Source organism: Tachyglossus aculeatus, chromosome 1 (assembly GCF_015852505.1).
Source record: "Tachyglossus aculeatus isolate mTacAcu1 chromosome 1, mTacAcu1.pri, whole genome shotgun sequence".
Lineage (NCBI taxonomy): Eukaryota > Metazoa > Chordata > Mammalia > Monotremata > Tachyglossidae > Tachyglossus > Tachyglossus aculeatus.
The window spans coordinates 90,649,131-90,666,458 of NC_052066.1; positions in this window are offsets into that span (position 1 = coordinate 90,649,131).

The window sequence follows — 17,328 nt, forward strand, 5'->3', positions numbered from 1 at the left end:
CACTTTAGACTTCCCCCTTCTGGAAACATTATTCACCCTTGGCTTCACTAACACTGTTCTCTTCCTGTTCTTGTATCTCTCTGATCACTCATTTTCAGTCTCTTTCACAGGCTCCTCCTCTGCCTCCCACTGCCAACTGTGGGAGCACAGTATACACTGTATATATGTATATATGTTTGTACGTATTTATTACTCTATTTATTTTATTTGTACATATTTATTCTAGTTATTTTATTTTGTTAATATGTTTGGTTTTGTTCCCTGTCACCCCCTTCTAGACTGTGAGCCCACTGTTGGGTAGAGACCGTCTCTATATGTTGCCAACTTGTACTTCCCAAGTGCTTAGTACAGTGCTCTGCACACAGTAAGCACTCAATAAATGCAATTGAATGAATGAATGAACTGTGGGAATCCCTCAAGTTTCAGTTCCAGGTCACCTTCTATTGTCCACCTACATCAACTCCTTTGGAGAGCTCATTAGCTCCCATAGCTTCAACTACCACTTCTATGTCTTCTAGAGCCTGCTGTTGGGTAGGGGCCGTCTCTATATGTTGCCAACTTGTACTTCCCAAACACTTAGTACAGTGCTCTGCACACAGTAAGCACTCAATAAATGCGATTGAATGAATGAATGTGGATGATTTCCAAATCTCCATCTCCATCCCTGATTTCTCTCCCTCTCTGCAGCCTCACATTTCTTCCTGCCTTCAAGACATCGCTACTTCCTTGTCCTGCTGTTACCTCAAACTTAATGCATTCAAAACAAAACTCCCTATCTTCCCTCCCAAACTCTGTCCTCCCCTTGATTTTCCCATTACTGTAGACAGTACCACCATCTTTCCTGTTTCACAAGCCTGCAACCTTGCTTCATCTCTCTCATTCAACCCACATATTCAATCAATCACTAAATCATGTTGGTTCAACCTTCATAACATCGTTAAAATCTGCCCTTTCCTCTCCAGCCAAACTAATACCGTGCTAATCCAAGCAATTCTCCTATCTTGCCTTAATTACTGTATCAGCCTCCTTGCTGACCTCTCTGCCACCTCTCTCTCCACTCCTGTCCATACTTCACTCTGTGGCCTGCATCATTTTTATGCAAGAAGGTTCAGGCCATGCTTCCCCAGTCCTCAAGAACCTCCAGTGGTTGCCCATCCACATGCACATTAAATGAAAACTCCTTGCCATCAATTTTAAAACCCTCAACAGCTGGCCCCCTTCTACCTCACCTTGCTGCTCTCCTACTACAAACCAACCCACACACTTTGCTCCTCTATTGCCAACCTACTCACTGTACCCCTCGCCCACCTCCTGCCGTTGGCCTGGAATGCCCTCCCTCATCATATCCGACAGACAATTACTCTCCCCACCCTCAAAGCCTTATGGAAGGCACATCTCCTCCAAGAGGCCTTTCAAGACTAAACCATTATTTCCTCTTCTCCCTCTCCTTTCTGTATCACTCTCATTTGCTCCTCCAGCCCCAGAAGCTCTTATGCATACATCCATAACTTATTTATATATATTGATGTCTATTGCCCTCTCTAGACTTGAAGCACACTGTGGGCAGGGAATGTGTCTACCAACTCTGCTATATTTTTGTATTATATTCACTCAAGCACTTACTACAGTGCTCTGCACACAGTAAGCACTTAATAAATACAATTGATTGACTGACTGATAGTAAACATCACCCTTGGCCTCAGGAGGTGCTGACTTGTACCTTCCAAGCACTTAGTACAGTGCTCTGCACACAGTAAGCACTCAATGAATGCAATTGAATGAATGAATGAATGAATGAATCTAGCAAGGGTGCTCCCATACTCTTGTCTCTCCCCACTTCAGTTTGCCCAGATTATAGTACAGTGATCTGCACACAGTAAGTGTTCAATAAATACAATTGAATGAATTGTACAGAAATGTACATCTTTGTACAGAAATGCTCTGGGCATGTCACTCCCCTCCTCAAAAATCTCCAGTGGTTGCCTATCAACCTTTCCATGAAGCAAAAACTCCTCACTCTTGGCTTCAAAGCTCTCCATCACCCTGCCCCTTCCTATCTCACCTCCTTTCCCTCCTTCTACAGCCGAGCCCACACACTCCTTTCCTCTTCCACTGCTACCCTCCTCACTGTGCCTCATTCTTGCCTGTCCCACTGGAGACCCCTGGCCCATGTACTACCTCTGGCCTGGAATGCCCTCCTTCCACACATCTGCCAAACTAACTCTCTTCCTCCCTTCAAAGTCCTACTGAGAGCTCACCTCCTCCAGGAGGCCTTCTCAGACTGAGCCCCCCTTTTCCTCTCCTCCTCCTCCCCTCTGCCCCCCACCTCCCTCTGCCCTACCCTCTTCCCCTCCCCACAGCACTTGTGTATATTTGTGCATATTTATTACTCTATTTTATTGGTGATGTGTATATAGCTATAATTCTATTTATTCTGATGGTATTGACACCTTACTTGTTTTATTTTGTTGTCTATCTCCCCCTTCTAGACTGTGAGCCCATTGTTGGATAGGGACCGTCTCTATATGTTGACAATTTGTACTTCCCAAGTGCTTAGTACAGTGCTCTGCACACAGTAAGCACTCAATAAATACGATTGAATGAATGAATGAAATTGCAGGTAGGGGAAGCAACCTCTCTGAAGTGGTGCAAAACTTTCTTGATGCTCCTAAATTACTTTAAATTGAACCACCAATGCCATTTTTGAGCCTTTACTAAGTGCTAGACATGGAACTAAGCCATTTGGGAGAACTAGGAGAGATCTGTATCAGGGTAGCTGAAGTGAGAGAAGATTTCCAGTAAAAAGGGTGGTTCACAGTTTCAAAGGCAGTTCAGAGATTGAGAGGGGTTAGGCAGGATTGGAACTATTAGATTGGGCAAGAAGGAGTCATTGGTGACCTTGGAGAGTTGTGGGCTCATCAGAGTGAAGGGGGATGGAAACCAGATTATAGAGGGTTATAGAGGGGAATGAATGAGTGGAAGTGGATGCAGTAGGTTTGTGACCCATTCAGGGAATTTAGTCAGGACTGGGAGGAGAGAGAGATAATCCCACCTCCCTCCTTTGCTCTCCTTGTTGTAAACTTTAACCTAGGAGGGGTTGCTTTGATAGGATGACTATATTTCATGTTTAGTTTCTTTTTCACCTCTTTTTTAAAAAAATGTGGACTTTTTGGACAGTTGATTAGGGAAAATCCCTTTGTGATTAAAGGATGTAATGACTATGAGAAGCAGCATGGTCCAGTGGAAAGAGAATGGGAGTCAAAGGGCCTGGGCTCTACTCCCAGCTCTGCCAATTGCTTGTATGTGACCTTGGGTAAGTCACTTTACGTCTCTGTGCCTCAGTTTCCTCAACTGTAAAATGTGGATTAAATACCTTTTTTCCCTCCTACTTAGACTGTGAGCCCCATGAAAGACAGGGATTCCAAACAATCTAATTAACTTGTACTTACCTCAGTACTACGAACAAAGTTTGACATAATAATAATGATGGCATTTAAGTGCTTACTATGTGCAAAGCACTGTTCTAAGCGCTAGGGGGATACAGGATAATCAGGTTGTCCCACTTGGGGCTCACAGTCTTAATCCCCATTTTACAGATAAGGTAACTGAGGCTCAGAGAAGTTAAGTGACTTGCCCAAGGTCACACAGCAGACATGTGGTGATGTTGGGATTAGAACCCATGACCTCTGAGTCTCAAACCCGTGCTCTTTCCACTTAGCCATGCTGCTTCTCCGACAGCAGTAAGTGTCTTACAAAGACCATAAAAAGTAGTTTAGTTAGGTAATGTAGGTTAATAAGTAGTTAAAGAATGCCTAAAAAATTAGATGTATCTCACCTGGTTATCTCGTATCTACCGCATTGTTTAGTAGCGTGCTTAGTACATAGTAAGTGCTAGCAATTATTATTATTATCAGCAGGAGCAGAGCCTAATTGCATGTATCCTCATGAATTTAGGAATTTCCAGTGGTTCTGTGTCAACTGAGAAAAGTATTAAGTGGTATCCCACAGGGCTTTGACCTGGGTCTGCTTTGGAGCAAAACCTTTTTTCAGTGATTTGCTTGAGATAATTGAGAGTATGCTCATCCAATTGTGGATGACAACTTAACTGGGTTGTGTTGCTAGCGGTTCAGAAGAAATACAATTAACAATGATTCCCTGGAAAAAATGGTTTAATAATGTGAAGTTCAATAGGGCTAAGTGAAAGTTAGTATTTAAAGGGGAAAACACACATGAATACTGGATGAAGGAAGGCTAGCTACGCACAAGTACTTTAGGAATAGACCTCAGGGGTCTTAGATAACCCTAAGCTGAATGAGAGAGGTATGTAAGTAATTATTTGAAATGAAAACATGGCACTCAAGTAATTTAATGTTACAAGTACTCTATACTTAGTACACTGCTTTCCACACAGTAAGCACGTAATAAATGCAATTATTAATTAATAATGATACTAGTCAGGAAGCTGTCCTTTTCCTGTGTCATGAATAGTTTAGACCTTAATTGGAGGACAATTACCATTAAATCTACCTTTTTGGCCTAATTTTCCAAGAGCCAGATAGTCATCTGTTCTTGGAGATTTAAAGAAGAAACTTTAGGAAGGTGAAAGGGGAATCTGGCATCCCTGTAGAACCTAACCATTTTGTAAGAATAGTATGTCTGAGTAAGACACAGGATTCCTCATTCAATCCCTATATTTCATGCTTTCATGTCAGAACCCCCCCACCCAAAAAGCACCTCTAAAATAAAATGTCAAATAAATGAGATTGAAAGTTTACTGGGAGTAACGTAATGGTTTTTGTGAAGTAAATGAGCTGGATTGGCACAACTTACATTTCTCTAGGTTAAAATTCCCCATCTGTTTCATATTTGTTATAAAAAGAACATCTTTCATTGAACTTTGCTAAGGAGTTTGCCTTCTCCGGCAGGCTGGCTCCTTCCCTGTTGACATTTACTTGAGTGTTCGAGGAAAAATCGACCTGGCTGAAATCAGTAATGCTGTCATATAGAGAGTAATCATCCAAATGATTTTGGCTGGAGACTTCGCTAGGACCTTAAATGCACATGTTCCGTTTAGATCTTTCTCCAGTAACTTTTGCAAAAATCCCAATCTTGAGTGCAATTAAATGGCTTTATCTTCAGTCTTTTTTATATGTTAATTATGGCATTTGTTAAGAGCTTACTATGTGCCAAGCCCTGTATTAAGCACTGTGGTAGATACAAGATATTCAGGTTGGACCCAATCCCTGATCTACCCAAGGTTTACAATCTAATACAGGGAGTAGGATTTATCCTCATTTTACAGCTGAGGAAACAGAGGCACAAGAAGTTAAGTGACTTGCCCAAGACCGCACAGCAGATAAGTGGCAGAGCGAAGATTAGAACACAGCTCCTCTGATTCCCAGGCCCGTGATCTTTCCACTAAGCCACTCTGCTTCCCTAAGCTGTGTGACCTTGGGCAAGTCACTTCACTTCTCTGTGCCTCAGTTACCTCATCTGTAAGATGGGGATTGAGACTGTGAGCCCCACGCGGGACAGGGACTGTGTCCAATTCAAATTGCTTGTATCCACCCCAGACCTAGTGCAGTGCCTTGCACATAGTAAGTGCTTAACAAATACTACAATTATTATTATTCATTTAAATTTCTTTGTGTATTCATGTACTTTCCTCACATAAGTATTTGCGTGTACCTGTTACAAGGTGGATATTCATCTAAATCATGTCCAAGCTGAAATGTAGGAGATCCATGTGTTTGAAAATCCCTCCCTGCTTCTATTCATATTAAAGACCTAGATGGACGGGCAATGGAGGCTTCAAGATTTGGGAGGGAAACCTTTGTTTAGCTATCTCAAGGGCATTTTTAATTAATCCTCTCAATGATTCCAAAACAATGCTCTTTATTACAGCTGACAACATTTCCTTCCACCCCCAAAACTCCCAGGGCTTTGCCCAAAGACATTCACATTTTAATCTGAAAGCCAGGAGACAATCCCATCTCATTTTTATATTAACACTTACAGAGTAAGGTGCTTTTATTCTGATTCATTTGGTGCCCTAGTTATAGGGCCCATAAAGTCTAGGTATGTCTGTTCCCTCTGCAGCATGGCCTAGTGGAAAGAGCACAGGCCTGGCAGTCAGAGGACCTGAGTTCTAATCCTGGCCTTGACTCTTGTCCGCTCTGTTACCTTGGACAAGTCACTTAACTTCTTTGTGCCTCAATTACCTCATCTATAAAATGAGGATTAAGACTGGGGGCCCTATGTTGGACAGGGACTGCCTCTGACCCGATTATCTTGTATCAACCAGAGAGTTTAGTACAGTGCCTGGCACATAGTAAGCCCTTAACAAATAACGTAATTACTAATCGAAAGCTTTGAATAACTTGCTGATCTTGATTAAGTTATCTCATTCATTAATTCAATCGTATTTACTGAGCGCTTACTGTGTGCAGAGCACTGTACTAAGTGCTTGGGAAGTACAAGCCGGCAACGTATAGAGATGGTCCCTGTCCAACAATGGGCTCACAGTCTAGAAGGGGGAATATTTATCTAGTGCCTTCTGTGTGCTGAGTACTCTACTAAGGGCTGGGAGATACAGACCCGCCACTGTTCTATGAGAGAAAAATGAAAGCTGTGGAGAAACACAGAATGCAGAAATGAAGGGCATCACATGGGAAAACACTCAGAAGGAGAGAATAAAGGAGCTTCAACACTCCAGACCACTGTCTTTGGTGATAGTTTCAGTGGAAGCTGGGGCTGGCCCCCCGACTGGCACATCTTATCACAGACGAGGAGGGTATCCTAAAAAGATGGCACAAATTTTCCGATGTTCTCCTAGATCCGCCTTCTATAGACTGTAAGCTCTTTAGACTGTGAACTCGTTGTGGGCAGGGACCGTATCTACCAACTCTTACAATTTAGTTTCCCCAGGCTCTTCGTACAGGGCTCTGCACACAGTAAATCCTCAACAAATAAGGGTGATTGAAGATAAGGCTTTGTAAAACCAACAAACTTTTCCAATAAGTGAAGACACAGCACTTGTACCAACTATTTGTGGAAGTCACAAGAGCAGTCAGAGCCATGAAAAATGGAAAAGACCCCGGACCTGATCGCGTAGAGGCTTTGTGGATAGACCATGGGCCTTGGAGTCGAAAGGCCTGGATTCTAATCCTGGCTCTGACACTTGTCTGCTGTGTGACCTTCGGCAAGTCACTTAACTTCTTTGTGCCTCAGTTATCTCATCTGTAAAATGGGAATTACAACTTTGAGCCCCGTGCGGTACACGGACTTTATCTGACCTGATTAGCTTGTATCTACCCCAGTGCTTAGAACATTACCTGACACAAAGTAAGCACTTAACAAATACTGTAAAAAACATCAACAGAGATGGAGGGGAAACCACTTAAGCACTGACCCAAAGTCGTCTTTGACAAATGGACCACTGAGGAAATGTCATAGGACTTCAAAGATGCCACCGTGATCCCCATCTTCAAGAGGACAGGCAAATAATAATTGTGGCAATTTCTGAGAGAACTCTTTACTTTCCATGACTTGCACAACCCTAGCCAGATTATTCCTGGGTCAGCTACTAAAAGAATATCATCATCCACATGCTCCCAAAATCACAGTGTGGTTTCAGACAACAATGAAACACAGTGGACATGATCTATGCTGTGTGCTAGATACAAGAATATGATAATAATGATAATAATAATAATAATAATAGCAATAATCATGGTGCTTATTAACTTCTAATTATGTCTTAAGAGCTGGGGTAGATACAAGGTTATCTTGTATCTTACAATCTATTTTATCTCCATAAGTGAGGCCAAGGGAGGTTTAGTGCAAGGTTATTTGTCCAATGTGATTTGTCCAAGCAGACCAGTGGCAGAAATGGATCTGGAACCCAGAGCTCATTCATTCATGCATTCACTCATTCATTCAATTGCATTTATTGAGTGCTGAGGCCCAGAGAAGTTAAGTGATTTGCTTGAGGTCACACAGGAAACAAGTGACAGAGCCAGGATTAGAACCCAGGTCCTTATGGACTACCAAACCCAAGCTTAACAATTAGTCTGATTTTGAAAATAAAGATGCAGCCTGGCCTAGAGGAAAGAGCATGAGCTGGGAAGTCAGAACACTTGGGTTCTCATCCCAACTCTGCCACCTGTCTGCAAAGTGACCTGGAAAAAATCATTTAACTTCACTGTGCCTCAGTTTCCTCATCTGTAAAGTGGGAATTCAGTACCTATTCTCCCTTCCTACTAAGAGTGTGAGCTCCTCGTGGGAAAGGGACATGGGAAAAATTATGTGATGGAGAAGATTTGAAGAGAACATATTTTGCAATCAAAATTAAATTTACATTTCTGTACCATCAGCTAAATCTAGTAAGGAAATTTACAGTCTAACATAGAAGGAGAACCACTTGTGAATAAAGAATCATTTGAGGACAGAAGACCTGACTCTCCTTGAACAGATATTTAGATAAAAGAAAATTAATGAGCAGGTTTCGCAGGAAATCCATTTCAGTGGGACATAGAAGTTTAAAGAAGAAAACCTAGCTCAGTCAAATAAACTCAAGGGAAAACAGCTGGGGTTCCTACAGGCACTAAATGATGTGCCTGAAGAAATTCTTAATAAATTTTGCTAAATGTTTTCAAAGAATTGCCAACAGCTCTTTGAACTAAATCACGCAGGGGTCATTAAGAAAACTTGTACTAGATTCTGACTGGCCCAGTATTTCCATGCACCGGGGAACACAATAAATTAGACACCACCCCTTTACCAGTCCCCTGAAACTGGAGCTGCCGTCATTTTAGGGGCAAAGTTCTCTTGTGCTAAATGAGGATTTTGCCCCGAAATGAGTGTAGTTTGGGCCCCGAGGAGTATTTGACAGTGTTTTTTTGCCTTGAATAAGCAGATCAAAACTACTGTTAACTTTCTTTTTTAATCCCTACTGCAAAAGTTAGTCTGTACATTTTAAGTTCCTTGTGGGCTAGGAAGCATGTCTACAAACTCTGTTGTACTGAACTCTTCCAAGTGCTTTGTAAAGTCTTCTACACACAGTAAGTGCTCAATAAATATCACTGATTGACTAATAGTCTGACTGAATATGACAATATGATTATCTAGGGCTATTTCACTTCAAAATATGCACTGTTTTTTTAAATGTCCAAAAACCTCACTATGTAGCAATTTGTGTGTGAGCAATTTGGGAAGATTAATAGCAACACAAGATACCATCCATACAAATGGATTAAAGTTTGATCTTACAGCTCCGAATTGAACTACTGAAGAAAATGTCAAGCTTTAAAAGACAAATCTTAATGCAAACTAATATATGAAACTATGGTTTAAAATCCCTTGCAAAAATGTGAAAAATCTCTGGGTTGTGACTGACATTTGGCTAAAAATACATTGGACACATTGGAAATTTCAGAAGAAGGAAAACTTCTCACTAGTTTTTAAGGTAATTTATGTATTTCAAATGCACAGTTTTCCTTAAACTTTATCTGTCTATATAAGAAGTAGACTGCCTGTCAGGTGAAGTAGCGTTGACTAGCAGAAAGAGCACTGACCTGGGAATCACCTTTAGTATACTCATCTTTAGTATTGCTTTGGTCAGTGTCACTCTTCACAGTTAATTTTCAGTTATCTATAAGTAGGAGTTCCATTCAGAGGATTATTTACCATACATTTTAAGTTTTCATGAACTGTGACCCTGTCTTCCCCTGACTTTCTCTCAAGTAGCACCAACAGGCTTCATAATGATTTTCACTTCCACTTTACTGCTCATAACCTAACAGGTCCTGGGGTAAACTCTTTCCTCTATCCAGCCAGACCCAAAACACTGTTTCCACACCCCTCCTGCCCCATTTTGAATATTCCTTCTTTGGTACTATTTGCACCGTCACTACCTTCCCTCTATTAGCACAGGTAACTGAGACTTTATCAGGCATTGGCACAGCTTTGCAAAACTGTGGCATCCAAAGTTTTTGCCAGTCTGCAAAATGTTCAATACGCCATCTTACACTTATCATTGCCATGGTGAAGAACTGTGATATCAGCAGCCTGTTGTTAATGGTATTTGTTAAGCACTTACTATGTGCCAGGCATTATTCTAATTGCTGGGGTAGTTTTAAGGTAATCAGGAAGACCCAGTCCCTGTCCTACATGGGGTTCATAGTACTGATCCCCATTTTATAGATGAGGTAACTGAAGAACAGAGAAGTGAAGTGACTTGCCTAAGGTCACACAGCAGATGTGGCTTAGTCAGGATTAGAACCCAGGTTCTTCTGACTCCTAGGCCCATGCTCGATCCCCTAGGTCAAGTTAATTCCTTGATGGTTAGGGATCTGTGTCTATCAATTCTATTGTATTTTATTCCCTCAGGCACTTAGCACAATTAACCAATCAATCATTGGAATTTATTGAACACTTACAGTGTGCAGAGCATTTTGTTTAACGCTTGGGAGAGTACTAGACAAATGAATTCAAAGACACATTCCCTGCCCAGCAGGAGTTTACATTAGAGGGTTATGGATATAAATGCTGTGGGGCTGAGGGTGGAGTGAATAAATGACACAAATCCAAGTGCAAGGGTGACACAGAAGAGAGAGGGAACAGAGGAAATCAGTGGTTGATTGCGGTAGGTCTCTTCAATCAATCAGTACTTTTTCCTGAGTACTTACTAGGTAGAGCGCACTGTACTAAGCGCTTGGGAAAGTACTATACAACAGAATTAGCATACATGTTTCTTGCCCATAATGAGCTTACAGTCTAGAGGACTGTACAGTCTAGAGTCTAGGCCTCTTGAAGGAGATATGAGTTTAAAATATTTTGAAAATGTGGAGTGTTCCGGCAAATTCCGCCCGTTGTCGTCCCCGTGTAACAGGACGGCCCAGGAATTCTGAAGAAGGAGGCAGACCATGCTAGTTTGCTGATTTATAGAGGTTTATTTTGGGGAAGTATACTCACAGACCGGCCCCGTGTTGTGGCAGGGCTCCGTACAGCACACCACAACCCCTCACGCTATGGGAGGGGTTTATATAGCCGCCACAGACCATGAGCTCACTATCAATCAATCAATCAATCAATCATATTTATTGAGCTCTTACTGTGTGCAGAGCACTGTACTAAGCGCTTGGGAAGTACAAGTTGGCAACATATAGAGACAGTCCCTACCCAACAGTGGGCTCACAGTCTAGAAGGGGGAGACAGACAACAAAACCAAACATACTAACAAAATAAAATAAATAGAATAGATATGTACAAGTAAAATAAATAAATGAATAAATAGAGTAATAAATATGTACAAACATATATACATGTATACAGGTGCTGTGGGGAAGGGAAGGAGGTAAGATGGGGGGGATGGAGAGGGGGACGAGGGGGAGGGGAAGGAAGGGGCTCAGTCTGGGAAGGCCTCCTGGAGGAGGTGAGCTCTCAGTAGGGCCTTGAAGGAAGGAAGAGAGCTAGCTTGGCAGATGGGCAGAGGGAGGGCATTCCAGGCCCGGGGGATGATGTGAGCCGGGGATCGATGGCGGGACAGGCAAGAACGAGGCACGGTGAGGAGGTTAGTGGCGGCAGAGGAGCGGAGGGTGCGGGGTGGGCTGTAGAAGGAGAGAAGGGAGGTGAGGTAGGAGGGGGCGAGGTGATGGACAGCCTTGAAGCCGAGGGTGAGGAGTTTCTGCCTGATGCGCAGATTGATTGGTAGCCACTGGAGATTTTTGAGGAGGGGAGTAACATGCCCAGAGCGTTTCTGGACAAAGACAGTCCGGGCAGCAGCATGAAGTATGGATTGAAGTGGGGAGAGACATGAGGATGAGAGATCAGAGAGAAGGCTGATACAGTAGTCCAGACGGGATAGGATGAGAGCTTGAACGAGCAGGGTAGCAGCTTGGATGGAGAGGAAAGGGCGGATCTTGGCAATGTTGCGGATCTCAGACCGGCAGGTTTTGGTGACGGCTTGGATGTGAGGGGTGAATGAGAGAGCGGAGTCGAGGATGACACCAAGGTTGCAGACTTGTGAGACAGGACGGATGGTAGTGCCGTCAACAGAGATGGGAAAGTCAGGGAGAGGGCAGGGTTTGGGAGGGAAGACAAGGAGTTCAGTCTTGGAGTTCAGTCAGTACTGAAGGAGTTCAGTCAGTACTTTATATAAGGTGTTTACAGCTGCATCCAGGGAATCAGGCCTTGGAAAAATGGAGAGGGCTAACCAGTACGAGGGGGCTTTTTATAAGCAACCCACAGGAATGCTACACTACAAGGTTGCAGAGCGGGAACTGTTCCCAATCAGATACAAATGCTGGGAAAATAGCCCGCTCACCCAGAGGGATGAGACAGCATTCTAGGAATGTATATTAAGAAGCAGAACATGGAAGTGTTGGTCGGGGCTGGGGCATTACCACTACACTCCACCTCTCCCACCCAGCTCGTACAATCCAGTGCACAGTTTGTTGGGGGTCCAGCTGATGCTCACCACGGGGTGTGGGCACCGGACCCCGGACGACATGTTCAGACAAGTGGTGGGGTCCACTGTTTGTTCCCAACACAGGGGAGTCATTGTTGCCAGCTGCCCTGAAGCTGCGGTGACCCATATTAGCCCCACCCAGATCTGGTGGAGGCCGACGATGCACATTGCATTGAACAGACCCTGTGTTCGCCGACGGGCCTCATGACGTGTCTGATTCTTATAGTCTCTTCGTAGTTAGGGAAATTTCTCCTGCATCCCTGGAACGTATGCATGTCTTGAGACAGGGTTCTTGGCCCCCATGGGAGGTAGTCCTATTTGGCACATCAGACAAAGAAAAGTTACACAGACACAGAATAGACAGGCATGACCAGTCTCGAAGTTAACCCTAAAAGGGCTCACCAAAAGAAAGGTGCTCTTTATTGTTAGCGCCAGCTTTTTAAAGGTTTACACCTTTAGGTTGAACCTCAATCATTCACTGGGGTTAATGGTGTTGCCATGGAGCCAATGGAGACTTCAGGAAGTTCCGCCCACAGGTTCTCATTATCCTAAAAGAAGGCAGAATTTCTTATTTACATCTAATTATCAACGTCACCTCAACCGCAATGTTCGAGTTTCATTCAAGGTAACTTGTTCCACACATGAGCTGGGAGATAAGCAAGCTAGGGCTCAGGGATTAGCTGAGACTCACTCTGATACCTCGGGGTTTAGTGCATCCTTACCAAATTCCGATTCAGCATCTTGTCATGAAGATAAGCACATTAGGGCTCAGGGATTCGCTGAGGCTCACATGATTTTTTTTTTTCTCCAACATCCACCCCTTTGACTCTAGGAGACAAAAAGGCACTGCAGGGTCATTTCAAGATTTGAAATTTTACGTCGAGGCCATCTTGTATTCCCTGGGCCTCTTCCTCAGTCATCAGGAGCATTTGCAAGGGGATAAGTTCTTACACTCACCACTTCGTGCACTGCAGGAAACAGCCTAGAATACAAAATACAGTCGTAATGGGGACCAATGGCAGCAGGGGGGCTGTAACCCCTTCCATCATTTCCCTTCCCATCACCCTTCTCCCATTTCCTCCCCTTCTCCCACAGTGCACATCCAATTCCTTCAACCATTGTATCGTCTCTTTCTCCTTCACATACACTTCCTCTAACCTTCATACACATACAATTTCCTTCAATCATCATTCCCCCCTTTAGCAGGGAGGTTCGCACAGGGCACAAATCACTGTCCTTCATGGGGAGTTGCTTGAACAGTGCCTCATAAGGGAAAAACATGACATCCGCGTGTGGCCTGGTGCAAATCTGGAACGGGACTAGAGGTGAGCGAGGAAAGAACAACCTTGTAGCTCCTCCGGCTAACCTTAACCCATTCTCTTCGAGTACAATGATCTTGCGTGAGGTTGCACTTAAATACAACACTGCTTCGAGGACTTCCCTATGGGTACTGCAAGAAAGAAATCCTGTACTTCTGTCTGGAAGTCAGGCAATCCTAAGCAGAGAATTGTGAGGTAGACAAGTACCCGGGAGCGTCATATGGCCAGATACGATTGATAAAGTTTGAAATAATAGCCTTTTCCTAATAACATTTAACAATTATTTTTAACTCATTCTTAAAAGTATTAATGACAATTTAACAATCTTCCCAATTATTATCCTTCTGTTGCTTTCCAAATCCTGGGGATATGATGACTAAACCTTCCCAGTCTCTTAAAAGGAAAATCGTAAAGAAAAAGTAGACATCCAAATCTGTATATATGTATGATACCGAATGACATACATCTGTTTTTAGCCCCTTTAGCTAGGTTATAGCAGAAACATCTCACAGAACTTGTATTGTTAACCCTTAACATAATGGAAATTTTATATTAAAGACCACTTGAACTAATTTAACAAACAAGGATGAACAATCAATGCCCATTTTTGACACATTCAATTTGTAATATTTAGCAATTATAAATCTGTACTTTGTGGGCAGTTGTCCCCTTATTAGACTCTCTAAGATCAATGGCTGACAAATTTCTCATCCTACCTCTATTTTAGTTACTTCTTAGAATCCACTTAAGGAGAGGACAACTCCAGATTCAATTTTCATTCCAAGTTTTCCCTCCCAATTTTTACTACCTTTACCCCAACAATATTCCTTTATACCAAATCTTTATATTCCAGTTTATTCAAAATTATACAAAGGACCACATGTCTTCCATACATTTTCTTTTCACCACAAATTTGGTTAATTCCATAATGAACCTATCGAGGCTAGCTTCCTTATTCAAATCATCACACTGATACCAGTCAGATATATGTATTCTAAATATATCTAAATGACATTTTGCATTTTATTTACTTATATACCTCTTTTACCATTTTAGCAAGATCTACTGCAGTAGAATTTCAGAAACAATGATTAAATCACCACCCCTACAGTTATTCCTAGGCTGAGAGCACCCTGGTAAATTCACTCCCAATTAGTTTCTAGAGGGAGGTGTCTTAGATTGAGGAGGGCAATCATTCACTTGAGGGAGGCAACCCTTTCCTAGAGGGAGGTGCCTTCTCTCAAAGGAATTTCCTTTGATCTTGCAAACTGATAGCTCTGACCCTGAAGGCAAATTAGTTAAATTTCCTACCCCCATGTCTTTACTGCAGTATGTCTGCTGCCAGAATATACTCCGGTTTGGGGGAGATGTACACCTAATATGGTGCCCGGGCTAGGAGGCAGATCTTGAGGGTCAATGTCACCACCTTAACCATGATGGCAGTCCCACCACATCCGTCAATAGCTGTTACGGGCCTCTGAAAGTGGGACTTCAGCCCCATGTCTACTAAAGCTAAAACGCGCTGCTTGTTGGTACAGGACCAGTAAATCACTAGCTCCACGTGAGGCTTCCAGTCACCCACCAGGGCCCACACTTGGGGGAGACATTGGCTTATCTCCTAGGGGAGGGGTCAGGATGGGGTCCACCCTCTAAGGTCTTCCGCCTCTGCCCTGTTGCCCTTCAGCATCATCACTATCCTCCCCCTCCTCCTAGGGGCTCCATGTTTTTGCGTTCCACTCTGGTAAGGAGATAATGGTGTGCACTTCTTGCCAGGGCATTCGTCGGCTCCTAGTCTCACAAAGCAGCATGCAAAATGCCCCAACCTCTGTCTCTGTTCCTCCATCTCCTTCTTCTGCTCTTCCAGGTGGTCTGACAGCCCAGAAGCCAATAGTGTAGATGAGGTCCGGACATCCCATTTCCGGGCCATTTCATTCTCTGGACTCTGGAGGTGGGCTTCTGCCCTTAACTGTGCATTGATCACCAAGCAGGCAGCCCAGAGGAGGAGCTAGACTACCGCTGCCACCCACCATTTCCAGCCACCCCGGAATTTTCTCCACCACAGTCCCTTTCCCCATACCTCCTTCCTCGGAATCCTGCTGACTACGTCAATTGTTCTGGCAAATCCTGCCCAATGCCATCCCTGCATAACGGGACGGCCCAGGAATTCCAAAGAAGGAGGCAGACTATGCCAGTTTTGCTGATTTGTAGAGGTGCATTTTGGGGAAGTATACTCACAGACCAGCCCTGGGTGGCTGCAAAGCCCCAAACAGCACACCACAACCCCCGCCGCTACTGGCGGGGTTTATATAGCCCCCGCAGACTATGAACTCACTACAGTATCTTATATAAAGTGTTTACAGGTACATCCAGAGAATCAGGTCTTGGGAAAATGGTGAGGGCTAACGGGTACGAGGGGGCTTCATACAAGCAACACACAGCAAGGCTACATTACAAGGTTGCTGAGTGGGAACTGTTCCCAATCAGATAGACATCCTGGGAAAATGGCCCTCTTGCCCAGAGGGATGAGACAGCATTCTAGGAATGTATACTAAGAAGAAGAACATGGAAGAGCGGGTTGGAGCCGGGACATTACCACTACATGGAGAAAGGTGGTCTGTCATATATGAACAGCGGGAGAGTGCCAGGCCAGAAGGAAGATGTGGGCAAGGGGTCGGCAACAAGATTAAGGTTGAGTATGTTGGCTTTGGAGGAGCAAAACATATGGGATGAGTTGTAGGAGGTAATCAACAAGGTAAGATAGGAGGAAGTGAGCTGAATAAATTCTCTAAAGCTAATGGTAAAGGGTTTCTATTTGATGCTGAGGAATATTTCAGGAGTCGGGACACCACCTAATCTTTTTTCAGAGAAATGATCTGGGCAGTAGAGTGACGTATGCATTGGATTGAAGAGAGATCAGATCAGGAGATCAGAGAGGAGGCTGATGCAACAGTCAAGGAGGGATATGATAAGTGCTCGGATCAGTGTAGCAGTAGTTTGGATGGAGAAAAAGGAGCAGATTCTAGAGATGTTGAGAAGGTAGAATCACCAGCTTTGGGTGACAAGTTTTTCCCAACAATATCTCAAGAGGAGATTTCCCATGTCCTCTCAAAATCTACTGGCTCTACCAAGACCTCTGACCCCATCACTTTGAACCTTATTAAAACACTTGCCCCCACTCTTTTCCCTCCCTGACCACAATCTTTGATGGTTCCCTCTCTAATGGCTTCTTCCCCACTGCTTTCAAACATGCTCATGTCTCCATTATTCTAAAAAAAACCCCCCAAAACCCTTCCTGAACCCCAACCTCACTCCACTTATCTCCCCATCTCCCTCCTTCCATTCCTCTCCATTCTTCTTCCGTTTAGAAACCAGGAATGTCCTGGAAAAGGCCCTAGTGCAAACCTAATACCTTCATTAGCATCATCACTATCAGCAGAATCAAGATGTCAAACAGGAACAGGCCATCTGGAGTTGGGTAAATTATTTATAAATGTTTGATAGTTTGGTCATTGTATTGTGTTAATTGAAGCATGAGTGAGC